Source organism: Mustela nigripes, chromosome 3, assembly GCF_022355385.1.
Source record: "Mustela nigripes isolate SB6536 chromosome 3, MUSNIG.SB6536, whole genome shotgun sequence".
NCBI classification, from domain to species: Eukaryota; Metazoa; Chordata; class Mammalia; order Carnivora; family Mustelidae; genus Mustela; species Mustela nigripes.
The window spans coordinates 102,751,685-102,761,089 of NC_081559.1; the positions used below are offsets into that span (position 1 = coordinate 102,751,685).

The 9,405-nt window shown below is 44.0% G+C and overlaps 1 protein-coding gene across 6 annotated transcripts in view; it reads left to right on the forward strand.

Annotated features, from left to right (window-relative positions):
* Window positions 1-5,243: 5,243 nt before the first annotated feature.
* The window catches only part of EPB41L5 (erythrocyte membrane protein band 4.1 like 5), a 141,261-nt gene continuing 137,099 nt past the window's right edge, over window positions 5,244-9,405 (forward strand). For 5 of the 6 annotated variants that reach the window (XM_059394462.1, XM_059394464.1, XM_059394466.1 and 2 more), the window contains exon 1: window positions 5,244-5,436. The gene's annotated coding sequence lies outside the window, so the exon portion shown is untranslated. Of the gene's footprint in view, window positions 5,437-5,646; window positions 5,943-9,405 lie in introns of those variants that run through there. The other variant, XM_059394463.1, reaches the window with a different exon arrangement.

Sequence of the window (9,405 nt, forward strand, 5' to 3'; positions counted from 1 at the left end):
ATGTAGGGAAAAAGCCTGAGTACTTTGGAGAAAGAAGTAACTTATCTTCAATTCACCCTTCTTTGTCCCTTTTCTGCATACCTACCCCCTAGTCATCCCCCATTCTTTTAAGGTGTCCTTCAATTAGCCTGTATGGCTAATACTTTAGTGGGAGCTTCTTTAAGATCTTACTCCCTCCAGGGATAAAGAGAGAAAAGGTGGACTTTCAAACGTGAGGTTCTAGCTCAGGAAAGATTTAACCAGGTAAAGGGAACGACTCAATCACATGAAATTCTGCACAATTAGGTCCATTCCGTAGACCATCATCTTCTATTTGCATTCCCAGGTACTTTTGTTCCTTCATCTGTGGCATTTACATTGTCTTATATGTTGTGTTGTGCACTTATGAAAACATTTTCAGATAACTTGTTTTCTGACAGTAACGCTCATTATTCCCCTGTGAGGAAGGTAGCATCATCTTTATCGTAACAGACTTGAAAGTTGTTTTAGATGTTTTAGCTTCTGAAGTTGAGAGTCTCTGCAGTCTGCTTACAGCATTCTTGCTCTTTTTTTTTTTTTTAAAGATTTTATTTATTTATTTGACAGAGAGAGAGATCACAAGTAGGCAGAGAGGAGGAAGCAGGCACCCTGCTGAGCAGAGAGCCCGATGTGGGACTCGATCCCAGGACTCTAAGATCATGACCTGAGCCGAAGGCAGCGGCTTAACCCACTGAGCCACCCAGGCGCCCCAGCATTCTTGCTTTTAGTGGTGTTTCCTGATGACAGGGTTTGTTTTCTAATTTATTTTATTTGTGTGCATTTTTTGAGTAGGAAATGCTCTCTTTGATCTAGTGTCTGATAAAAGAGTTTTTTATGATACCCACTCCCCTGAGAGTATTTTCTTCTCAATGGAGAATTTTTGGAATGCAGGGGTCCTTCAGTCTCTGAAGAGAACAGAGTCTTATGTTGGACTTCCCTCTGCTCCACTCTGCTCAGAATACGTTGGCATGAGTGACCCCACCAGTGTGGACCAATTCAGGAGGAAAAAAAAAAAAGTTAAGAAGTTCTTTGTTGGAAATCAGCACAAGAGAAGCAGATTTTGCAGGTTTGGAACAAATGTCCTTGATTATTTAAAGAGTTCTGATGTGAAAGAGGAATTATACTTCTTTTTGTGGGCAGAGGCAGATGTACAATGAAGATAATTAGATTTAAGCTTTAGGTCTCATGACTTGTGTGGGTCGTTTCCAAGCCCCTGTATCTAATACTGAATCCTTAAAATTGTGTTATTTCACTTAAATAGTCCTCTCTTGGGTTGTATGATTTTTAGAACCCAGAGAATTGGATCTTCCTCTTTTTGTGTGACTCCAGAGAGGAAACCAGGACCTGATATAGAAATGGAATCTAGAATGAGGATGTTCCCTGAAAACTGCCAATTACTTCACTGCAAAAATTCGGGAATAGCGGAGAATTGCAATTCAGGACAAGGAAGTTATGGTAAAACCATAGGCAAGTCCAGAAAACCAAAGAGAGGATGGCTCTTTTATACAGGAGAGTGGGAAGTTGAGACTGCTGTTGAAGACAAAAGATCCACTCAAGTAACCCGGGAGTTCCAAGGAGAGGGGCTTTACATTGGTTGCGTTGTGACGGTCTCTCATTGGCTGGGGAGGAGAAAAACCTTTCGCATGCTGCTGGGATTGTAGAGTAGTACCCAAACCAGCATTCCCTTTCAAGATACATCTTTTCCTGTTGGGTCTGAGTGGAGCAGCGTGCGAGCGCCCCCTGCTGGCCCCTCCACTCTATTCTGAACAGTTTTCCTTTTGTTTTTGTTTTTGTTTTTAGATTTTATTTATTTATTTATTTGACAGACAGAGATCACAGGTAGGCAGACAGGCAAGCAGGATAGAGGAGGAAGCAGGCTCCCTGCTGAGCAGAGAGCCGATGTGGGGCTTGATCCCAGCACTCTGGGATCATGACCCGAGCTGAAGGCAGAGGCTTTAACCCACTGAGCCACCCAGATGCCCCTAGTTTTCCTTTTGTTAACCTCTTGGCTCAGTACAGGAAAACCTTTCCACAGGTTAGGACTAGTCCACCAAAAAGTGGGTTACTGCGGTAATGACCTATAGTCATTCTTCCTTGCAACAACACTTTTTCCTCTAATAAAACTTGGATTTGTTCAAGGAGTTAATGGAGATCCCAGATGGGAGAGCAGCCCTTTCCCCAAATGCCAAGAGTGAATTAGGATTGGTGTAAAGATATCATGGTGGTCCCTTACCCCATGGTCGGTAAGTAGTCTAAGTCTGGGCAGCCAATCTAGTTCTGACTGATGGCACAGGGGGTTGTGAGACTTCATTCCCTGATTTAAAAGACAAGTCTTCATGAAGTTCTTTCCCCTTTCCCTTATGAAACTCAGAAGGATTGGATATACTGCAGCCCTTCTGTGGCCAGTAGGCTGGAAGCATGAAAACCAGACTCAACATGTGAAGGATGGCAGAACAGGAAGAGCAAAAGTGTTTAGGGTCCTTATAACATTGTTGAGGACCTGAACCAATATTAAGCAGCTAGAGGCAGCCATATCTCTCATTACTTATGTGAAAAACATTAAACTCCTTATTTAAGTCCAGTTAATTGTATTGTGTGTTACTTGCAGCCAAATGCATTTTTACTGAATTCAGTTGTGTTCAAGGAGTGGAACTTCTCTGTCTCTGATGGGAACCAATTAGGGGACCAATTTGCCACAAAATAGGGATGTTGCTGAGGGTCTATATGTCTTGAAGTTAGGATTTGGGGAGGGGACAAATTTTTATTCAGGATAATCTTACTTGATTAAAGTACAAACAACTTCCCATCACTTAATTCTTAGGTTCCATTCTTCTTTCCCAAGTTCATATTTCCTTCAGCCTCTAACCATCTTTCTCTACCCTCACCCACAGCCTTACTCAACCCCCCAGCCTTGACAGGAGGTAGAGATAAGGATTCAGAAGAAGGGGACAAGAGGATACTTTCTCCAGACTGGTGGGACATACAACAGTTTAGGACAATGAGATAGGTTTATAGGTCTTGAAAGAAAATGCTATTGATCAGTAAACAGATAAATTACAATACAGCTTTCAAATGTGTAGATTCTGGGTAATAAATACTTGGAGGGAGACAGCCCTGATAGGCTGAGGGGATGGCTCTTGAGACTGTAGTTTTCACGGGCACCTGGGTGGCTCAGTCATTGGGCATTTGCCTTCAGCTCAGGTCATGATTTCAAGGTCCTGGAATTGAGCCCTGCATAGGGCTTCCTGCTCCACAGGAAGCTTGCTTCTCCCTCTCCCACTCCCCCTGCTTATGTTTCCTCTCTCATTGAGCTTCTCTCTTTCTGTCAAATAAATAAATAAAAATCTTTTAAAAATTTTTAAAAATTAAAAACTTTTTATTACACAAAAAATTTAAACCTATACATAAACTGGAATAGTTCAATGTACCTAGGTACCAAGCTTCGAACTATGGCGCTTTCTTGTTTCATCTATACATCCACGCTTCCCTCCCTCCTGTATCACAATCATCACCATTGATTTTTTTATTGAAATAAAGATGCAGAGATGACCCTCAACAATTCCTCGCATCCCTGTACTCCTGCACTACCTCTCCCATGAGAGGAAATAAAAATGTACTACAATTAAATTGTAATGATGGTCTCACAGCTTTGTGAATATGTTAAACACCAGGGAGGTGTACACTTTAAATGGGTGAATTGTATCATATGTGACATAGCTCAATGAAGTTATTTTTAAAAAGTAAAGAAAATTTATTGAAAAGAAAAAAAAAAAGAGGTGGGATCTTATTCCCATCCCAGTTGAAAGTGGCCTGGCCCTGTGACTTGCTTTGACCATAATAGGCAACAGAAGTGACACGATGTGACTCCTGGGCATTTCCATTAATAAGTTTCCAGGCCTGAGCTACCCCAATTACCCTCTTAGAGAAAGAGGCCCAGGCAGAACTCAGCTGTTCATTTCAGCCAGCCTGGCTGAGATGCCATAGAGATGAATGAGGAGGTTTTGGTATTGCCAGCTCCCGTTGAGCTGCCCCAGCCAACACCTCGTGGAGCAGAGACCAGCTGTCCCTGCCAAGCCCAACTATTAAGTCTTGGGATGGTGGAGGCTCGGCTGTGCCAAGTCTCCAGAAGGGGCTGAGTATTTATTTGCCTTTTCCCATCTCAGCCAGCAGGGACTTCATGAACTTTACACTCTCTGGCCTGCCACTGATTCTCCCACTTCTTCAGACCCGCAGGCAGTCTCATAAGGCCCTTCACCTCACAGCTCTTTCCTCCCTGGCTTGTCACCTCCCAGGGCTCCATTTATCCATCTTTAGGCACGCTGGCTTTCCTTGAGCAGACCAAGCACCCATCCTTTGGAGTTAATATCCTCTGCCCTTCCCCCAGGGGTCCACAACCATCTTTACCACCTTTAGATTTTCGCTCAAAGGTCACCTTCTTGTTGAGGCCTTCCTCCTTACCTAGCTGGTATCTAAAATGACCACTTTCTTAGTCCCTATTTCTGTCCTGTGCTTTGATTTTTCTCTATCATTCATCACTGCCTAACACGGTATCTAATTTTTCTAATTTATCTCATTTATTTTCTGTCCCTCCTGCTCGCACTTAAGCTTCATGAGGGATTTTTGTCTGTCTTGATTATCTGGTGTATCTCCGGTGTCTAGAAAACAGACTGGCCCACAATAGCTAATTTCACAAATTATCTGTAGAAAGAACAGATGAAATGTCCCCTGGTCACAAAGGATCTCCTTGACCATGCTATGTTAAACAGAAATCTATTTCCGGTTCTTTTTTTTTCTTCATCATAGCACTATTTAAGAAGTATTTGTTACCGTCTCCCTCCCCACTACAATGAAAAAGTTCCTCTAACGACAGGGCACTAAAGATTTGCTTAATGAATTAGTTTCTCGAACGAGTGAGTAAATTAATCTAGCAGCACCAGACGCTGGGCTCAGACAGGACTAAAATACCCTTGGGATGGGACTAATCTGGGAGCTCTCCGCGGGCGTGCACCCCCTCTCAAGGAGGAGTCTGATAGCCAGAACTGGATTTCGGCAGCGCCCCTTTAAACTAGCCCGGGACGCCGGGCCTCTTGCAGTGGTGGCAGATTCAACAGGGCCTGCCATCGCCGGTTTAACAGGAGTCTCACCCAGCCGGGCGATTTCCGGGGCGGTGTCATTGCCCATTTAAGAGCATTGCGCCCCGCCCCCTGAAGGCGGAGCCTAGAGGGGGCTTTAAGGGGCGGGCCGGCGGACGGCTGGGGTCCTTCAGAGGATTAACGCAGGGTGGGCGCGCGCCTCAGGCCGCCATTTCTTGGCGTTTCCGGAGGAGCCGCCCCCTTTTCAGTCGCTCACCGGACCTCCACCCTCGCGTCGCCGGCTCTCCGCGTTGCCTTTGCCACCGCGCCTCGGTCCCCAGCCCAGGTAAGCGCGAGGCCCAGTGGCCCCGGCCGCACTGCCCGTATCGGGCTCGGTCCACACCCCGTTTCCCCTCACCGCTCTGCGGGCCCATTCTGGCTCGCGCCGAAGGTCTGTTCTCGCGGCCTCGCTTCGGGACGCTCCAGCCCCAGCTTCTTCCTTGGCCGACCGGGAAAATATTAAACCTGCCGGGAGGGGAGGGGCGGCGGCGGCCAATGGGGCCGGGCCTCAGAGTTTCGGGCGATACTGGGCGGCGCGGCCGGAGCAGAGAGCCGGGGGTGAGGCGGGTTAATGTGTGCCGGCCCGACCCCTGCCCGGTCCCGGCCCCCTCAGGAGCAGCCGGGGGTCGCCCTTCTCTAAGAGGTCTCGACTTTGCTGTCCGGCTGGCGAGGGGGATGTGGCAGGTCAAAGGAAAAAAACCGCCGCGATCTTAGAACAAAAACCCAGGTGGATATCTGGGGTTGGTTTGCGTAAGACTGCAAGTTCGGCCACTTGGAAGTTGTGAGGAGCAGGTGGGTTACCAGCAATGGCGCGATCCAAAGGACCCTCCCCCGCCCCTCCCCTGACTCGGCGTGTTAAGGTTGGGGTTTTTCGGTGTGTTTTGTTCGCGTCACTATCTTTATGGCCACTAAGTCTCATGAATTTTAGCTAAGAGCGAGGAGACCCAAGTCTTTTACCCCTCCTCCCTCTTTAAGAAAGATTTTATTTATTTGGAAGAGTGAGAGAGAGAGAGAGGAGCAGGGGGAGAGGCAGAGGGTGACGCTGACTCCTTGCTGAGCAGGGAGCCAGACGTAGGGGCTTGATCCTGGGACTCAGGCAGATGCCTCACCGACTGAGCCATCCAGGCGCCCCTCTTTTAAACCTTCTGACAACATTTTAAGTTAATATCAGGAGTATTTTGTTAAGAATTAGGGGGAACATTACTTATAACTCCATTTCTGACATTGCTAAAACGAGCTGAAACCTATTCAACATAGTGAATTATTCGTACAGGTAAGCTAGTTTGCAGGTTTGTTTTCTTTTTATAGGTGAGCTTCTTTAGGAAATGATATGTGAGGCCCCTGGGTGGCTTAGTGGCTTAAAGCCTCTGCCTTCGGCTCAGGTCATGATCTCAGGGTCCTGGGATCGAGCCCCACATCGGGCTCTCCGCTCAGCAGGGAGCCTGCTTCCCTTCCTCTCTCTCTGCCTGCCTCTCTGCCTAATTGTGATCTGTCAAATAAATAAATAAAATCTTAAAAAAAAAAGAAATTGATACATATTCTGTTGAATTACTGTCTTGCAGGCATTTTCTGTGTTGGGACTAGTGGGGTTAAAGATATACCTATGGCAGTTGTTGTAAATTGGTATATTGCTTTATCAAAAAGTAAATGCCTACCAAAGAATGTGGCCACCAGTCACATTTGACAATAGACACATTTCACGACAAACTTGAGTTTTAGATACATATTTAAAAACAGCTTCAGTTAATTTAGGTAGTAAATGGATTACTTCAGTTTGTATTTTTTTGATTCTAATCACAGATTAAAATGCATTTAAAAAAAAACATGTAAATCTACTTTTTGAGAATTCCACTGTATCGTTTTAGTGTCAGACAAGTTCTTTATTGAGTGCCTAATATTCTGATTGTTGTGCTAGCTGGGTCATCTTGCTGACTGAGTCAGACCAGATCCTTGAGTCTTTAGTGGGGAAGTACCCAGTAAAAAAGATAATTAAGCAATTGGGTATTTAATTACAGTTTTGGTAAAAGTTATAAAGAAGAGTCTAAGGGTACTAAAAGGAGCACTTAATTTAGACTCAGGAGTCAGGGAATGCTTTTCTGAAGAAATGGGAGAGGTGAAGTGGAAAGAGAGCATTCCAGAAAGATGGAACAGCCAAAACAAAACAAAACAAAAAGGTCCACAGTTAAAAACATCGTTGGATTGAGCAGCAGGGATAGCAGGGCAGAGTGAACAGCTGGGAGGGGGCTGCCTGAAAGGTGAGGCAGGAGGAAGAGCTGGATCCAGAGCAAGACCATTAATGATTTTTTATCTGGGATCAGATATATGGTTGCTAAAAACCCACTGCTGTAGCATTTAGAATGAAAGTGGTAGTGGGGGATGGAGAAAGAATGAATACGGGAAAACTTTTCTTCTTTAAACAATTTTGTTTTTACTTAGGCTTCATGTCCATTGTGGAGCCCAACGCTGGGCTTAAACTCAGAAACCTGAGATCAAGACCTGAGCTGAAATCAAACAAGAGTCGGGTGCTCAACTGACTGAGCCATCCAGGTGTCACTTAACAATTTTTTAAGAACTCTTTTGAGGGGCACCTGACTGGTTCAGTTCGCTAAGCATTTGCCTTCGGCCCAGGTCATGATCCCCAGATCCTGGAGTCAGCCCCACATCCCACTCCTTGCTTAGTAGCGAGCCTGCTTCTCCCTCCCCCTCTGCCTGCAGCTTCCCCTGGTTCTGTGCTTGTTCTCTCTTTCTCACTCTCTCACTCTCTCTCTGTCAAAGAAAATCTTAAAGAAAACTCTTTTGACACAGTTATATATTCTTATTATAGAGGACTTCAGTACCTCCACATAATCCTCTCCAGAGATAACCTCACTTAACAGTTTGCATGTCTTAGTCCTTTTGTGAATATGTAGGTATCCCACCTTAGAGTGGGATAAAACTTACCACTTTTCTCTGATTTCACTTTTCACTTAGAAATTTTGTCTATGTCTAAGTCAGTTGTATTTAAAAAACAGCTGAGTTGTATATCATTAATTTGTTTAACCACAGCATGTTGATGGACATATTTAAAATTATGCCATGAAAATCCTTACTTCTACAATTTGGATCACATCCTATTTCTTAGGATATCCTACCAGCAATATAATTGCTGAGTGAAAGTGGGGGCACATTAACATTTTTGATAGTGTGGTTAAATGCTCCAAAGAGGACAGTGTATGAAGGTGATTGTTTTTCCCATATCCTTTTCAACACTGGCTATCTTGAGTATTAAATGACAGATAGTATCTCATTCTTTAGTTTAGATTTTGTTTGTTATTGTTGAGGTCAAATTTTTTTATACATATTTTCATTTCATATCATCTTTTAGAACTGAGCTTGTTTCTTCATATCTTGCCCAGTTTTTTCTGTTGTATTATCTTAATGGTTTGTGATAATTCTTCATTAAACTGCCTATTAATCATTTAAATTTAGAAGCTCTTTTTTTTTTTTTTTAAAGATTTTATTTATTTATTTGACGGAGAGAGATCACAAGTAGGTAGAGAGGCAGGCAGAGAGAGAGAGGAGGAGGAAACAGGCTCCCTGCTGAGCAGAGAGCCCGATGCGGGACTCGATCCCAGGACCCTGAGATCATGACCTGAGCCGAAGGCAGCGGCTTAACCCACTGAGCCACCCAGGCGCCCTAGAAGCTCTTTAATATATTGTTTCCTTCTAGTACTTTATCATTTCTTTGATTTTAAATTCTTAGTCCATCTGGAATTTATTTTCATATAACTTGCTTTTATATTTTGTAAAAATAAGTTGTTTGTGGCATTGGTTTTATGGTTCAAAATATGTAGATACTAAATCTTAAAGAAGCTTTGTTTTTCCTTAGCAGGTTAACCGTACTTGAATAATGAATTTTTGTTTTCAAGGTAGAAGATAAGGTGAAAGTCAGAAAACTTGATTTATAATTCATTTGCTTCCTAGGACTCACATAGTTATAGTGCATTTTGAACATTATTTTCCCTTAGAAAAACTTTTGTTCTGTTGTTGTTGTTGTTTTTCTGTTGTGTGTGTGTGTTTTTTAAAGATCTTATTTATTTATTTGACAGAGATTACAAGTGGACAGAGAGGCAGGCAGAGAGTGAGAGGGGGAAGCAGGCTCCCCACTGAGCAGAGAGCATGATAATGGGGCTTGATCCCAGGACCCTGAGATCATGACCTGAGTTGAAGGCAAAGGCTTAACCTACTGACCCACCCAGGTGCCCTGAAGATCTTT